Here is a 17,660-nt window from a genome sequence, read left to right as displayed (position 1 = left end):
TCCATGAAACTGACAGGCATTCAGGCAAACTTCTGCCTCTCAGCCTCGCAGTAAGAGGCCCAAGTTTTTCCAGTCCTAGCTGGAAATCAATTTCATCTGCCTCAGGTCTCTGGTATAAAAGAGAATGCTGCTGGTCCCAGTTACCTCACAGGCCTGGGTGAGGAAAATGCCAAGAGCTGTAAAAGGGCTCAGAAAAGTCAAAAAGGTGATATATAAATGTAATAATTGATTATCATTTTGTGCTCAAGAATAAGCCATGGAAAACAAAATTGGAAAAGTATGTCTACAGCCCTAAAATATATGCATATAAAATTTTAAAAGAATGCAGTTCCGACTCTACAGATGGTATTTGGGGATTGTCTACTGCTTTAGAGTCTCAATGCCCCTTTTCCTACCTCCACAAAATCCACCTGGGAGTGTTAGCTGTACAAGAGGCCCAAATTCAGTCACCCCCACCCCCCTCCCAGAAAGGGAAGCAGGGCAGAGGCTCCAGGAAGGGAGGGCTACACTTTGGCTGTAGAGTACAATAGGCATGCAACATGGGAGGGTGGGCCTTATGAAATGTACATACACATGACTTGGGGTGAGGGCCCCGCACCCCCACCCCCCCCCCCGGGCTAGGAGGCACTGAGCAAGGGAGGGATCCATCTCCTCCCTGGCCAGGAGAGGGCCCTGGAGCAATCTCTAAGGGTTGCATATCCCCAGGGAGAGGGGACAGCTGCCACTCCTGCCTCTGTTCTCCCAACCCAAACCAGAGAGGGTGCTGAGCAAGGAGAAGACAGGTCCCAGAAGCCAAGAAGGTGTTGGCAACCCTGTCATTGAACTCAGGGTCCCAAAAACTCTTTGCATAAAATATCTTCAGACCTAAGAGATGGTCAAAGGCACAAAGTTTAAACATGGAGGTGGGGTTGTTGAGAGGGGTCTGGGGTACCCTGAAGCCCAGAGGTGTGATTCATTCCCCCTTACCCAGAAGGGTGACTGTTCCACTGGGCCTATCACCACAGGACATTTTCCATGACAAGCACTCAACTTCTTGGGGAAGGGGCATCAGGTTGGCACAGAAAAGGCCCAGGTAAGAGGCCACTCTGTACATTAATACTTTGATGATTAATGCTTGGGGAGAAGCAGGATTCTCCCTCCCAACTGAGGTCCTGAGAGTTAGGGAATAGGGTGGAAAGGGGTTGGAGGGCATCTTCTGGAAGACAGCACTGGGGCAGATCACAGTTTCTGCTCCATAGATTGCTGTAGACACAGTTCACTGCCCACAGAGATGATGGGCAAGTGATTGTCCATGTGGTAGCTGATGAGGTGACTGACACTCTCAAAGCAGTGATCCTTTGTCCAAACTACACCCTCAGGGTCCACCAGTAGCAGATGCTTGGGCTCCCCACTCTGCAAGCCAGTGAGCACATACTGGCCAGGTGTGGTCATGCTCTCCTGCACCAGGAAGTCCCCGTTGAGCTGCAGCTGTGCCTCAGCCTCCCGCTAGCTCAGCTTCCCATGGAACCAGGGGTCCCCTCAGAGCTGCTCAGCCATGGACACCAACTGGGGAGGAGGAGGCATGTGAAAAGCATTTTCAAAGGGCTTCATGTCAAACAGGTCCCAGGGTGTGCTGCCATTGATGGCAGGATTGGGGGTCCCAGCACCACCTCCTGCTTGCCAGGCCTTGTCTAGGTTCTGCACGTTGACATTGGAGGGATCATCAAAGAGCTCTCTGCCTGGACAGGGTGGTAGAGGTGGCATCTATTTGCAGACTTCTGGATCTCCCCCAACAGACTGTTCTACAGACAGTGTAGCTCCCAAGTGGCTGGGGGTCTGGGCACTGGGTAGAGTGGGTCGAACAGCCCCTGGAGTGGCTCCTTCCTGAAGCCTCATGTATACCACACGCCAAAGAGGGGGTTCCTTCCCAGGAAGTCATTATAGTGCTGATGGCCAGGTGGCTCTTCCTCCTCCTCATCCCAAGCTAAGCCATCAAAGCCAGTCATCTTGTCATGGGGGGTGACCAGTTTGGGTGGTTTCCTGAGGTATTGTTTAAAGTGCAACTCGAAGGCCTGGCCAATGGTGCTGATGACATCCTGGGCAAGCCCTTCAGGACACTCCAGAACGTGGCAGGCTTTCTGACTCACAGGGTCTTTGGCAACGTTGGTGACATACTTGGCTATGTCCAGATCCCCACTGAATGCAGAGATAGATTGCATATGGTGGTTAGTGATAATCTGTTTGCAGTCTGCAACCATGACGTTGAGGCTGCTGGTGGAGATGGTGAGAGTGATTGTCATTCCAGCAAATTTCAGGTTACTCCTTCCCAGGATAGAGCTGAGTGGATGGCTACAGGGCTTTCTCCTCCTTGTCGCCCCCTTGGCACCTGGCACAGCCTCACATACAAGACTGATGGCCTCCCTGGTGATCTGAGTCCAGGTGTTGAAGTCCAGAGCACTCATTGACTGCAGGACCTCCACACAGCCCATGTACCAAACCAAGTAGGAAACCCCAGGTCTCATGACTTTGTCATTGGGATGCAGCCAGCCCCACATGGGCTTACTGACAAAGCTCCCATGGTGGGTCCACTCCTTGCCCCCAAGCTGGCCCCCTTCCACCTGAGTCCTGCACCCACCACATCCACTCAGCTTGTTCATGTCCTGGAGGAGGGGTAGGGGAATGAGTCTGGCATAGTTGCCCCTACGATGCCCTCCCCATCATTGGCTGCCCTTCCTGGCTCCCCCTTAGGCCCCAGGTGTCCCCCGGCCCAATTGGCCAGCCTCAGGTTGCTCATCCAGGGGAAGAAGGAGCACAGGGTAGTGGGACTATGGTTCCCAGGCAGAGGGGGCAGGATGGGCCCCAGGGATGAGGCTGATGGGGAAGGCAGCTCCTCTGGTGGGGTGGACCCTGAAGGCCCCTCCTCCGGCGATGACAGAGACTCATTCCACAGTGGATTGTACTTGGACTTGGGGGGCAGGAGATTCATAGCTGAGGTGAGAGAGGGACTGCTGCTCAGTCTGGCCCCTCTGCCAGTTTGGGCAAGGAGGCCAGGCAGGGGGTATGCCCAAGCCCTTAGCCTGGTCAGACCTCTGTGGCCCAGGAGTCACAGAAGTCCTGGGGAATGAGAGGGACAGGTGGTTTCTGCTCCCCAGTTCAGACCCAGACAGTTTTGGGCCCCATTCCCACCCAACGTGGAGCCTCTTCCTCAGATAAAACTTTTTAAGCTGAGCCCAGCCATGGATTTGTATCATCAAATACCTATAAGTTGGATAAGTTTCCTCTCCTCTTGAGGTTCCAAGATAAACCTGGAGCTCCTGGACCTGTCAGAAAATGGCATTCTTTAACTACCACAGGTCAGAAACCCTGTACTAGGGTTGTGTAGACAAAGGTATGAGGGTAGTTTTGATTCCTTAAAGGAAAGCACACTATTCCAGTCAAAGCCCTGGTGAAATAATCAGCTTCTCCAATTGTGTCCTGTTGCAAATGAAAACAGATTCTTTATGCAAATAATTGCATTGTCATAAATTAAGAATACTTAAAAATAGTTTCCAAATCCTGGAGAAATCAGGTAGAGAGAAAAAAATATGCTCCAAATTTTGTTCAGAGGAGCATACTAAATTGTTAAAAGCTGTCAATAGCTTTAAAGAAAAGTTTCAAGACTAAAAAACAAAACAAAGGATCAGCAACGTTTTTAGTGAAAAGTCAAAAAGATTAGTCCAGTCCATACCATTAATTCCTGTTTTGCTTGATAGTCATAAAAGTTTTAGCTCTCCATGAGTCCTGAAAGTGTTTCCTCTATTCTCATGTCACAGTCTCCAAAGTTATCAGAAACCGGCATTCAAGAGCACTTGTTAAGAACTTTATAGCTAATTATAAAACCGCCTTCTAAAGAGGACCAAAACAACATGACGATTGCCTATGGATAATAAAAATTTTAGGGCAGCCATACTCAAAGATACAATTGACAATGAAATGTGTTACCTCTGTGGCACACAATAATTTTAACATAAGAATTATTATTGGGGAGGAGCCAAGATGGCCGAATAGGAACAGCTCCGGTCTACAGCTCCCAGCGCGAGCGACGCAGAAGACTGGTGATTTCTGCATTTCCATCTGAGGTACCGTGTTCATCTCACTAGGGAGTGCCAGACAGTGGGCGCAGGTCAGTGGGTGCGCGCACCATGCGCCAGCCGAAGCAGGGGCGAGGCATTGCCTCACTCGGGAAGCACAAGGGGTCAGGGAGTTCCCCTTCCAGGGGTGACAGACGGCACCTGGAAAATCGGGCCACTCCCACCCGAATACTGTGCTTTTCCGACGGGCTTAGGAAACGGTGCCCCAGGAGAGTATAGCCCGCACCTGGCTCAGAGGGTCCTACGCCCACGGAGTCTCGCTGATTGCTAGCACAGCAGTCTGAGATCAAACAGCAAGTCGGCAGCGAGGCTGGGGGAGGGGTGCCCGCCATTGCCCAGGCTCGCTTAGGTAAACAAAGCAGCCTGGAAGCTTGAACTGGGTGGAGCCCACCACAGCTCAAGGAGGCCTGCCTGCCTCTGTAGGCTCCACCTCTGGGGGCAGGACACAGACAAACAAAAAGACAGCAGTAACCTCTGCAGACTTAAATGTCCCAGTCTGACAGCTGTGAGGAGAGCAGTGGTTCTCCCAGCACGCAGCTGGAGATCTGAGAACAGGCTGACTGCCTCCTCAAGTGGGTCCCTGACCCCTGACCCCCGAGCAGCCTAACTGGGAGGCACCCCCCAGCAGGGGCAGACTGACACCTCACACGGCCGGACAGGTACTCCAACAGACCTGCAGCTGAGGGTTCTGTCTGTTAGAAGGAAAACTAACAGAAAGGACATCCACACCAAAAACCCATCTGTACATCACCATCATCAAAGACCAAAAGTAGATAAAACCACAAAGATGGGGAAAAAACAGAGCAGAAAAACTGGAAACTCTAAAAACCAGAGTACCTCTCCTCCTCCAAAGGAACGCAGTTCCTCACCAGCAACGGAACAAAGCTGGACGGAGAATGACTTTGACGAGCTGAGAGAAGAAGGCTTCAGACGATCAAATTACTCCGAGCTACGAGAGGATATTCAAACCAAAGGCAAAGAAGTTGAAAACTTTGAAAAAAATTTAGAAGAATGTATAACTAGAATAACCAATACAGAGAAGTGCTTAAAGGAGCTGATGGAGCTGAAAACCAAGGCTCGAGAACTACGTGAAGAATGCAGAAGCCTCAGGAGCCGATGCGATCAAATGGAAGAAAGGGTATCAGCCCTGGAAGATGAAATGAATGAAATGAAGCGAGAAGGGAAGTTTAGAGAAAAAAGAATAAAAAGAAACGAGCAAAGCCTCCAAGAAATGTGGGACTATGTGAAAAGACCAAATCTACGTCTGATTGGTGTACCTGAAAGTGACGGGGAGAATGGAACCAAGTTGGAAAACACTCTGCAGGATATTATACAGGAGAACTTCCCCAATCTAGCAAGGCAGGCCAACATTCAGATTCAGGAAATACAGAGAACGCCACAAAGATACTCCTCGAGAAGAGCAACTCCAAGACACATAATTGTCAGATTCACCAAAGTTGAAATGAAGGAAAAAATGTTAAGGGCAGCCAGAGAGAAAGGTCGGGTTACCATCAAAGGGAAGCCCATCAGACTAACAGCGGATCTCTCGGCAGAAACCCTGCAAGCCAGAAGAGAGTGGGGGCCAATATTCAACATTCTTAAAGAAAAGAATTTTCAACCCAGAATTTCATATCCTGCCAAACTAAGCTTCATAAGTGAAGGAGAAATAAAATACTTTACAGACAAGCAAATGCTGAGAGATTTTGTCACCACCAGGCCTGCCCTAAAAGAGCTCCTGAAGGAAGCGCTAAACATGGAAAGGCACAACCGGTACCAGCCACTGCAAAATCATACCGAAATGTAAAGACCATCGAGACTAGGAAGAGACTGCACCAACTAACGAGCAAAATATCCAGCTAACATCATAATGACAGGATCAAATTCACACATAACAATATTAACTTTAAATGTAAATGGACTAAATGCTCCAATTAAAAGACACAGACTGGCAAACTGGATAAAGACTCAAGACCCATCAGTGTGCTGTATTCAGGAAACCCATCTTACGTGCAGAGACACACATAGGCTCAAAATAAAAGGATGGAGGAAGATCTACCAAGCAAATGGAAAACAAAAAAAGGCAGGGGTTGCAATCCTAGTCTCTGATAAAACAGACTTTAAACCAACAAAGATCAAAAGAGACAAAGAAGGCCATTACATAATGGTAAAGGGATTAATTCAACAAGAAGAGCTAACTATCCTAAATATATATGCACCCAATACAGGAGCACCCAGATTCATAAAGCAAGTCCTGAGTGACCTACAAAGAGACTTAGACTCCCACACATTAATAATGGGAGACTTTAACACCCCACTATCAACATTAGACAGATCAACGAGACAGAAAGTCAACAAGGATACCCAGGAATTGAACTCAGCTCTGCACCAAGCAGACCTAATAGACATCTACAGAACTCTCCACCCCAAATCAACAGAATATACATTTTTTTCAGCACCACACCACACCTATTCCAAAATTGACCATATACTTGGAAGTAAAGCTCTCCTCAATAAATGTAAAAGAACAGAAATTGTAACAAACTGTCTCTCAGATCACAGTGCAATCAAGCTAGAACTCAGGATTAAGAATCTCACTCAAAACCGCTCAACTACGTGGAAACTGAACAACCTGCTCCTGAATGACTACTGGGTACATAACGAAATGAAGGCAGAAATAAAGATGTTCTTTGAAACCAACGAGAACCAAGACACAACATACCAGAATCTCTGGGATGCATTCAAAGCAGTGTGTAGAGGGAAATTTATAGCACTAAATGCCCACAAGAGAAAGCAGGAAAGATCCAAAATTGACACCCTAACATCACAATTAAAAGAACTAGAAAAGCAAGAGCAAACACATTCAAAAGCTAGCAGAAGGCAAGAAATAACTAAAATCAGAGCAGAACTGAAGGAAATAGAGACACAAAAAACCCTTCAAAAAATAAATGAATCCAGGAGCTGGTTTTTTGAAAGGATCAACAAAATTGATAGACCGCTAGCAAGATTAATAAAGAAAAAAAGAGAGAAGAATCAAATAGATGCAATAAAAAATGATAAAGGGGATATCACCACCGATCCCACAGAAATACAAACTACCATCAGAGAATATTACAAACACCTCTATGCAAATAAACTAGAAAATCTAGAAGAAATGGATAAATTCCTCAACACATACACCCTCCCAAGACTAAACCAGGAAGAAGTTGAATCTCTGAATAGACCAATAACAGGAGCTGAAATTGTGGCAATAATCAATAGCTTACCAACCAAAAAAAGTCCAGGTCCAGATGGATTCACAGCCGAATTCTACCAGAGGTACAAGGAGGAGCTGGTACCATTCCTTCTGAAACTATTCCAATCAATAGAAAAAGAGGGAATCCTCCCTAACTCATTTTATGAGGCCAGCATCATCCTGATACCAAAGCCTGGCAGAGACACAACAAAAAAAGACAATTTTAGACCAATAACCTTGATGAACATTGATGCAAAAATCCTCAATAAAATACTGGCAAATTGAATCCAGCAGCACATCAAAAAGCTTATCCACCATGATCAAGTGGGCTTCATCCCTGGGATGCAAGGCTGGTTCAATATACGCAAATCAATAAATGTAATCCAGCATATAAACAGAACGAAAGACAAAAACCACATGATTATCTCAATAGATGCAGAAAAGGCCTTTGACAAAATTCAACAACCCTTCATGCTAAAAACTCTCAATAAATTAGGAATTGATGGGACGTATCTCAAAATAATAAGAGCTATTTATGACAAACCCACAGCCAATATCATACTGAATGGGCAAAAACTGGAAGCATTCCCTTTGAAAACTGGCACAAGACAGGGATGCCCTCTCTCACCACTTCTATTCAACATAGTGTTGGAAGTTCTGGCCAGGGCAATTAGGCAGGAGAAGGAAATCAAGGGTATTCAATTAGGAAAAGAGGAAGTCAAATTGTCCCTGTTTGCAGATGACATGATAGTATATCTAGAAAACCCCATTGTCTCAGCCCAAAATCTCCTTAAGCTGATAAGCAACTTCAGCAAAGTCTCAGGATACAAAATCAATGTGCAAAAATCACAAGCATTCTTATACATCAATAACAGACAAACAGAGAGCCAAATCATGAGTGAACTCCCATTCACAATTGCTTCAAAGAGAATAAAATACCTAGGAATCCAACTTACAAGGGATGTGAAAGACTTCTTCAAGGAGAACTACAAACCACTGCTCAAAGAAATAAAAGAGGATACAAACAAATGGAAGAACATTCCATGCTCATGGGTAGGAAGAATCAATATCATGAAAATGGCCATCCTTCCCAAGGTAATTTACAGATTCAATGCCATCCCCATCAAACTACCAATGACTTTCTTCACAGAATTAGAAAAAACTACTTTAAAGTTCATATGGAACCAAAAAAGAGCCCACATCGCCAAGTCAATCCTAAGCCAAAAGAACAAAGCTGGAGGCATCACACTACCTGACTTCAAACTATACTACAAGGCTACAGTAACCAAAACAGCATGGTACTGGTACCAAAACAGAGATATAGATCAATGGAACAGAACAGAGCCTTCATAAATAATGCCATATATCTACAACTGTCTGATCTTTGACAAACCTGAGAAAAACAAGAAATGGGGAAAGGATTCCCTATTTAATAAATGGTGCTGGGAAAACTGGCTAGCCATATGTAGAAAGCTGAAACTGGATCCCTTCCTTACACCTTATACAAAAGTCAATTCAAGATGGATTAAAGACTTAAATGTTAGACCTAAAACCATAAAAACCCTAGAAGAAAACCTAGGCATTACCATTCAGGACATAGGCATGGGCAAGGACTTCATGTCTAAAACACCAAAAGCAATGGCAACAAAAGCCAAAATTGACAAATGGGATCTAATTAAACTCAAGAGCTTCTGCACAGCAAAAGAAACTACCATCAGAGTGAACAGGCAACCTACAAAATGGGAGAAAATTTTCGCAACCTACTCATCTGACAAAGGGCTAATATCCAGAATCTACAATGAACTCCAACAAATTTACAAGAAAAAAACAAACAACCCCATCAAAAAGTGAGCAAAGGACATGAACAGACACTTCTCAAAAGAAGACATTGATGCAGCCAAAAAACACATGAAAAAATGCTCACCATCACTGGCTATCAGAGAAATGCAAATCAAAACCACAATGAGATACCATCTCACACCAGTTAGAATGGCAATCATTAAAAAGTCAGGAAACAACAGGTGCTGGAGAGGATGTGGAGAAATAGGAACACTTTTACACTGTTGGTGGGACTGTAAACTAGTTCAACCCTTGTGGAAGTCAGTGTGGCGATTCCTCAGGGATCTAGAACTAGAAATTCCATTCGACCCAGCCATCCCATTACTGGGTATATACCCAAAGGACTATAAATCATGCTGCTATAAAGACACATGCACACGTATGTTTATTGCGGCATTATTCACAATAGCAAAGACTTGGAACCAACCCAAATGTCCAACAATGATAGACTGGATTAAGAAAATGTGGCACATATACACCATGGAATACTATGCAGCCATAAAAAATGATGAGTTCACGTCCTTTGTAGGGACATGGATGAAATTGGAAATCATCATTCTCAGTAAACTATCGCAAGAACAAAAAACCAAACACCGCATATTCTCACTCATAGGTGGGAATTGAACAATGAGAACACATGGACACAGGAAGGGGAACATCACACTCTGGGGACTGTTGTGGGGTGGGGGGAGGGGGGAGGGATAGCATTGGGAGATATACCTAATGCTAGATGACGAGTTGGTGGGTGCAGCGCACCAGCATGGCACATGTATACATATGTAACTTACCTGCACATTGTGCACATGTACCATAAAACCTAAAAAAAAAAAAAAAAAAAAAAAAAAAAAAAAAGAATTATTATTATTACTGATAATGAACACTAAATCGTATCAGAATTACAGGAGTTTCCCATAATTTTGGAAAACATACCAATAACATATTTATACAAATATACCCCAAAGAAAACCAAACACAATTTCATATTTGACAATGCTTCCTGTATACTTTTTGTACCAAATAAGTCAAATTATATCATTTTTGAACTTCAGGGAACCTAATATCTTAAAGAATTAATTAGGTCCAAAAATACATAATCTATCATTTCATTTTGGAAACCTTGTCAAATATAAAAGGTTTAAACACTTGATATTACAAAATAGAATCACAGGTCATTGTAAAATATCTCATTCTAAATGAATCATCAAAGTGATAACTCAAGGATTTCAAAAAAAAAAGGCAAAAAACATTATTTGTTGTGAGAGGAGACGTAATTTTCAAAATAACTCCTAATAACAGCATGAAGCCGATTAAATTTGTTTCTCAAAATTTTATAAACAATCTATAAAATTTTAATTTTTGACCATCAGATATAACCTCCATTAGCCTTTATAACCTTTATTAAGGAGTTGGTTAATGCTTCAAGAAAACCTTGTTAATCTGACACAGGGGCCCATATACTGGTCTTGCATCAGTGTGTCTCTGACATTAATGATTAATTTATAGTGAAACTGAATTTATTTTATCTTTCAAAATCAGCCCTTACAGTCTTCCTTGTCCAACTTTTCCATGATAGTCTCTGGGCCTTGAGTTGACATAGCTTTAATTTTTGTCCTGTATCTCAGGAATACAGTTTCCATGGTTGGTATGTTCTACGGGGCCTGAAGATGAGACTTAATTGCTCTCAGTGTTTAAGATCTAGCAAGACTTGGTGCCCTTTTTACACCCAGGAGTCAAAGCCCTGTAACTCAATGTCACAAGGACATTAAAAGCACGTACAGGAAGATACATGAATGTAATAACATTAATTAAAAAAAATTAAATCTCAGTTTTTTTCCTAAGCAAACCAAACATAATAATAATGGCATAGAAATTATTTTGATAAAGCATACAATGTATTAGGCCAGTTACCAAAAGGCTAAATAAAAGACCTTCTGCAGTGCACAGAATACTATGCTGGAAGAAAACATTTCCTTTAGACCTTTAAGAAAATGTGCCTTTTAAAAGGGGAGTGAGAGAAAGCTGAGAAACAGTGAGATGCAATAAAAGTTGAACTTTGGTTTAAAAAAAATTGAAATATCTTATAATTTATAAAGAGTAAATCAACCCCTTAAGAAAATTTCATTGTTCTAACAAATGATTTAGTGTATAAGTGTTTTTTTTTTACATCAAGCCCAATCTCTAGAAAGAGCATTAATTTAATTATATACAACTTGATCATATAAAACGGTTTTTTATTTTTTAATCCTCTTTTATGACTTACACAGACCACTCATGACATGCTAGAACTTTCTGGTTCGTCCTGAATATCACTCTTTCTAAAACAACTAGTCATTTTATTTTAGGTCTAAATTTACCATACAAGATTATTTCTCATATAAAATTATTTCTCATTAAGTTTCTTACCACAAAAAACCTCTCTATTTTCATAACTTTCTTTACACCTCTTATTTCCTGCTTCCTTTTCCTTGTTTTATATAGAACCTTTAAATAAGGTTCAAATTACACAAAACTTTTCATCATTTTAAAAAGTAAACACTTTTTTAGGAAGAATGTTTTCCTACAATATATTTTTATGGGAAAATACCCAAATAATGAAATATCTATTATTTAATTTAATATAACTGTATATTCTATGTTATGACATTTGTCTACAAGTATTTATCCCATTACGTTTACTCATTTTATTTTAATTTTTTACCTAGATTATTTAGGAAAACTGTGATAGTCATCATTTAAAGTTATTGAACAACCATTGCAAAATTATAACTGAGACAGAGAAAAATATTTGACCTAACTGACTCCATCTTGCTTTTAACCTCCAAGCTGTCCTTGTTCATTCCTGGGCATAGGCTGAATTAACTTTGGGAGGAACTTAGTTTATAGTTTAGCTTTGAAATGAATATGATAACAGTCCTTTCCCAAAACAAATCTCCTTATTGCCAGGGAACTAGACTGCCTAAAGCCACAGGATTAGAAGTTATAATAATCTTACTAAATTCAAGATGCAGCTATTTTCATTAAACCAATATCAGTCTTATAAACCAATATCAGTCTTATTTATTAAAATTACACAAACAAATATTATTCTGTTTAGGGTTGGGTTTATAGTTTTGTAATCCCTATGCCAAATTTTGACAACTTACAGTATTTGGTAGGAATAAGTATGAAATTGCTTGATTAATAAATGCAAACAAAATGTATGCTGGCAATTCTTAAGACATTTCTAATATTACTTTACCAATAATTTTAAAGCTAGCTTATTTAATACAGATTTTAACTTAAGTTACATAAACTTGAAAGTATTTGACTAGTCTTTTCTTTTTTCCTGACAAAGTATTTGATTCAAGTGCTTTTATTTTCTTAAGCCAATTAATTAGAGCTCTTTATATATTTTCAGTAGTGAAACATTTTGTACACAACACATAAATACATAGATGTATTAGGCATGCTGATAGAAGTACATCTTATAGATTTCCAAAACCTCCTCTTTTTTTTCCTGTCTTAAACTTGCAAACTCTTGATAACTTGTTTCCTTACCCTGGCAGTTGTCAGCTTCATAGTCCTAAATCTGCATATTAAAGGAAACAATTCTGGTGAAAATCAAGTAGCAAAATTTACATTATAAGGTACAAAGAGACTGTCTGGTGAGCTAGAGAGAAATTCAAAGGGATTTAATTGCCAATTGAACATAAAATTATAGTAGTCTATATAAAGGCCTTCAAATATATACACACACATATACATACACACATACTACATACACACAAAGATTCTATAGCTTTTACCTCAGTGCTTTAGCCATGAGATAAATACAAATTCACCAGCTTGTAAAAAAAAAAAAAGTTAGATCCAAACAGTGGTTTTTATTTCAGTAGAAAATAACAGCAGGCTGAAAAGAAAAATAGAGAAAATTGGGACCTACAAACTCTATAGTCTGCAGGTCAACCTTGGGACTCTTTAATGTAAATATGCACAAAAACCATATTACTTCCATTTTATTCTGGCAAGTAGAGGTTCCATAAAACTTACAGAGTGCTCAAAATGGGGTCATTCTCCTTATTTTCTCTTCATTCTTAGATTATTCATTTCCCACTTTTTTTTTTTCTTAAAAGGAGAAACTGAGCTGTGGCCTAGGGGTTTTGTGTTGTGGATCAATATGTGCTGCTTGTGGGCAGGACTCCACAGTTGGTCACAACTGAGTCAATTCCACCCTCTTACGTGTCTCAGTTTCACTCCGGAGGTCTATAAGCTCTGAGAGGGCTCAAAATGCCAGATGATCAGCCCTTATATGTGTTTCCTGGATGAGACATTTTTTAAATTAATTTTTCTTGGGGATTTCTCTACAGGGTCACTGCATGTCATGGGGGTCAACCCCCTAGAAACTCCTACAAGGCTCCTGATCACCCAGGGGTGCCTTTCAGTTTGGAGGAGCAAATGCCCTTTCTCTTTGGAGCTGAGGAAATCTCAGCCTATCATTAACATATGAAAACAACAGTTCAGTTCCTCATGCAAATGTGCACAGACAAATTGAATTAAGATTAATTCTGGGAGAAAAATCAATAGAGAAGACCCTTTAGAATGCATCTCTGAACAAGTATTAGGATCCTTAACAACTTCCTAGGAAAGAAAAGAAAGAAAAAAGAAAAAAAAAAAAAAACCCCAGCCAAGACAACTTCCTGTAAACTGTGCTCAGTCACCCATAACTTTGTAGCTCTTGTGTGCCACCATACATACCAAGGTCAAATCCTCTCACAATGCAAAAACCAAAAAGGTCAGGTCATGCAATACAGGAAAACAGAGGTTTAGGCCTAAAAATAATCTGAATTCTTTAAAGGGGTTCAAGTCATTAGAAGCCCTTTCTAGATTTTTTGGTACTGCAGATGGCAAACGGGAAAGGAGGTATAGGGTGAAAGAAAAGTAAATGAAAATAACAATTATGGAATTTTTTAAAGACAAGAAGCAAACACAGAAACCAAACACATGTTTTTTCATTTTCTCCTTTTTTTTTTTTTTTCTTTTGCAGCTGTGAGGAATTTTAGCCAAACTAGAGAGGACTTGTTACACACAATTTGGAATTCTCACTCAGATTTGACCAAGTCAGGCAGAGTAGGTCAAATCTGTTGGGAGAAACACTGGAACAAACAACAACAAAACCCAGCAATGTGATCACCGAGGAGTGCTCTAACAGTAAAGAGAAATTAAGATCAACTGGTTGTTAATCTTAACTTTAGCCAAGACAAACCCCAGTTCAGTTACTTACCTAGGGATGAGTCTCAGGGTGAAGACTGCTCTCTACCACCTTAGAAGCAGAAAAAGAACCCTTATCTTCCCTGTTAGAAGTGAGCTCAAACTCCATAATGGAGTTATCTGCCTTCCATTGTCATGGAAGCAGGAAAAACTTGCCTTTCTTGTGTTGGAAGCAAGTAACACTCCAAAAAGGAAGTGGAGTTGTACTGCAAAATAAACTTTAGATCTTCACCAAATCTGGAGAGAACAGGGATTCTTTGGAGGGGCTTCTCTCAGACCTCAGCAAAATTTCCTATTGGTTTGAGACATAAAGTTAGCTCATGCTGGTGCCAAGCACCGATAGGAGATTTGTCAAGGGTCAGGGGCATCTCCACTCAGAATCCCTTTGTGGTAACCAAATGTGAACCCAAAAATTTGAGACAGGGCTCAGTTAATTTAGAAAGCTTATTTTATCAAGGTTGAGGATGCCTGCCCTTGACAAAGCCTCCAAAGGAGGCAATCAGATATGCATTTGTCTCAGTGAGAAGAGGGATGATTTTAAATATAATGGGAGTCAGGTTTGCCCTAAGCAGTTCCCAGCTTGAATTTTCCTTTTAGCTTAGTGATTTTGGGTGCTGAAGATACTTTCCTTTCACAAACTTTTTTTTTGAGACAGGGTCTCTCTCTGTCACTCAGCTGGAGTGCAGTGGCACAATTAGCCCACTATAACCTCAAACTCCTGTGTTCAAGGGATTCTCCTGCCTCAGCCTCCTGAGTAACTGAGACTACAGGTGTGTGCCACCATACCCGGCTCATTTTAAATTTTCTTTTGTAGAGATGGGGGTCTCAATATGTTGCTCAAGCTGGTCTCAAACTCCTAGGCTCAAACCATCCTTCTGCCTTAGCCTCCCAAAGTGTGGGGATTACAGGCACGAGCCACCACACCCAGCTAAACCATGATTTATCATTAACAAATGGCCACTCTGTTTCCCTCTAGACCACAAGGATGAGGCTGTTTGCTGCTGCTCCTAAGAGCTGCTCCAACACATTACACAAAAGGCAGCACTTCATTCTACCCCTCCCCTGTCACCTTAATGTCAGTTAAAGCCTTTGCTGTAATTGGAGCTTTAAAACCAAGGTTTCTAGATTCTGTTGTCAACCACACGGGTGTTCAGTCTGCCTCCTTCCTCCTACCTGATACTGTAAACCAAAAATGAAATTTTAAGCCCCACCCCACTAATCTGAATTTCCCCCTCCTCTTGGCTAAGGGTATTTCAGAGTTCAGGCCATGATGGAAGAGAGGGTTGGACATGCCTCATTATACCCCTCCAGTATTAACATTAACACAGACCTTAAGTATGATTAAAAAAAAAAAAACACAATCTATTTTCCCTGGAGTCTGCTATCTGAAGGCTTCATCTGTATGATAAAACATTGGTCTCCATAACCCCTTAACTTAACCCAGACATTCCTATCTACTGATAATAACTCTTTCAGCCAATTGCCAATCAGAATATGTTTAAATCTATCTATGACCGGGAAGCTTCTGCTTCAAGTTATCCTGCCCTTCCAGATCAAACCAATGTAAATCTTACATGTATTAATTGTTGCCTCATGTCCCTCTAAATTGTATAAAAGCAAGCTGTACCCCAGCCACGTTGGGCACATGTTGTCAGTTCCTCCTGAGGCTGTGTAATGGGTGCATCCTTAACCTTGACAAAATAAACTTTCTTAGCTGACTGAGACCTGACTCCAATATTTTGGATTTACAATACCTACAGCATTTTTACATTTTCCAAAGCACGTTGTTTCCATTCATTCATTTTATCCCCATACCAACCCTGCAGGGACCAACATTTTCATATTCTAGGTGAAGAACCAGAGTCCAGGAGAGGTGACGTGGCTAGGATTCAGATTTCAAGCCTTTTCACTCAGTTGTAAATGCCATTGTAGACAATTTGACGTGAAAACAAATATATAAAGAAGTGAATATGCAACTTGTAGAACTCCTAATTAGCAAACAATATGTATCTTTACTGGGGTAATGTGCAAGTATTAGCAGCAGTGAATCCATATGGGTCTGCAGCAATCTCAGTTATTGCCTCCTCAGAAGAAATAATTCAACTGAGAGGTATAAAAGACAGAAGAAGAGACAAAGGCAAGTTTTATAGCAGGAGCGAAAGTTTATTAAAATGTTTTAGGGCAGGAATAAAAGGAAGTGAAATACACTTGAAAGAGGGCCTAGTGGGTGACCTGAGAGATCAAGTGCACAGTTTGACCTTTGACTTGGGGCTTTATATGTTGGCATACTTCCAGAGGGTTTTGTTTCTTCTTCCCTAATTCTTCCCATGAAGTGGGTTGTCCACATACACAGTAGCCTGCCAGCACTTGGGAGGGGTCACGTGCAGTGGATTTACTAAAGTTGTATGCATGTTCACTTGCGGCATTTTTCCCATACAAGTCCAGTGTTCCTAGAAGAAGTTCATCTGCCATTTTGCCTCTTAGTGCACATGCTTGAGCTCACTCACACAACTCCTGAGGTGTTATTGAAAAGCTGCTTATCACCAAGTTCAGATGTTCTTATCTATTGGGAGACTGCCTTTTCCTGGTGCTGGCTGTGATCAATTATTATTTTAAAGAGATAGTTACCAACTGCCTGACCATCACCTGATGGTTGCCTGACATTCTTGGTTGGAAAAAGGGCCTTCTCCTGCCCTGCTTTTGAGATATCTGTTTTATGTTATTTTCATGTCTGACACTAATAGCTCCATCTGGACTCACCAACCACTCCTGTGGCCTCACCCAGAAGCAACTTTGTGCAAGAGGACAGCTTTGACTCCCTATGATTTCATCTCCAACCTAACCAATCAGCACTCCCCATACCCTAGCCCCCTGCCAACCAAACTGTATTTGAAAAATCCCTAACCTCTCAGCCTTTGATGAGATTAATTTGAGTAATTACCCCATCTCCTGTGTGGTATGGCTGACTTCACATCAATTAAACTTCCTTTACAGCAATTCCATGGTCTTTGTTTCTGCAGCAAGTAGAAAGAACTCATATGGTGGTTACAGACATGGACTTGAGATCGTTAAAGAATGGAGGGAGGAGCAGAGACAGGCAGTCAGAAAGAATCAATTCTGAGAACACCATGGGAGAAACTGAGATGCATGTCCTGAAAACAGAGAGGAGTTCGATGTAACTGGACTGTAGAATGCTATAGAGAAAAAGTGGGTGTCAATGTGGCAGAGGAAGG

The 17,660-nt window shown here is 41.6% G+C and overlaps 1 pseudogene; it reads right to left on the bottom strand.

Moving 5' to 3' along the window:
- Positions 1–1,218: 1,218 nt before the first annotated feature.
- LOC129024715 (SHC-transforming protein 1-like) lies at positions 1,219–2,965 on the bottom strand (annotated as a pseudogene).
- Positions 2,966–17,660: the final 14,695 nt, after the last annotated feature.

This window comes from Pongo pygmaeus, chromosome X, assembly GCF_028885625.2.
Source record: "Pongo pygmaeus isolate AG05252 chromosome X, NHGRI_mPonPyg2-v2.0_pri, whole genome shotgun sequence".
NCBI classification, from domain to species: Eukaryota; Metazoa; Chordata; class Mammalia; order Primates; family Hominidae; genus Pongo; species Pongo pygmaeus.
The sequence above is the reverse complement of the archived record's forward strand: the minus strand, read 5'-3'. Positions and strand labels throughout refer to the sequence as shown.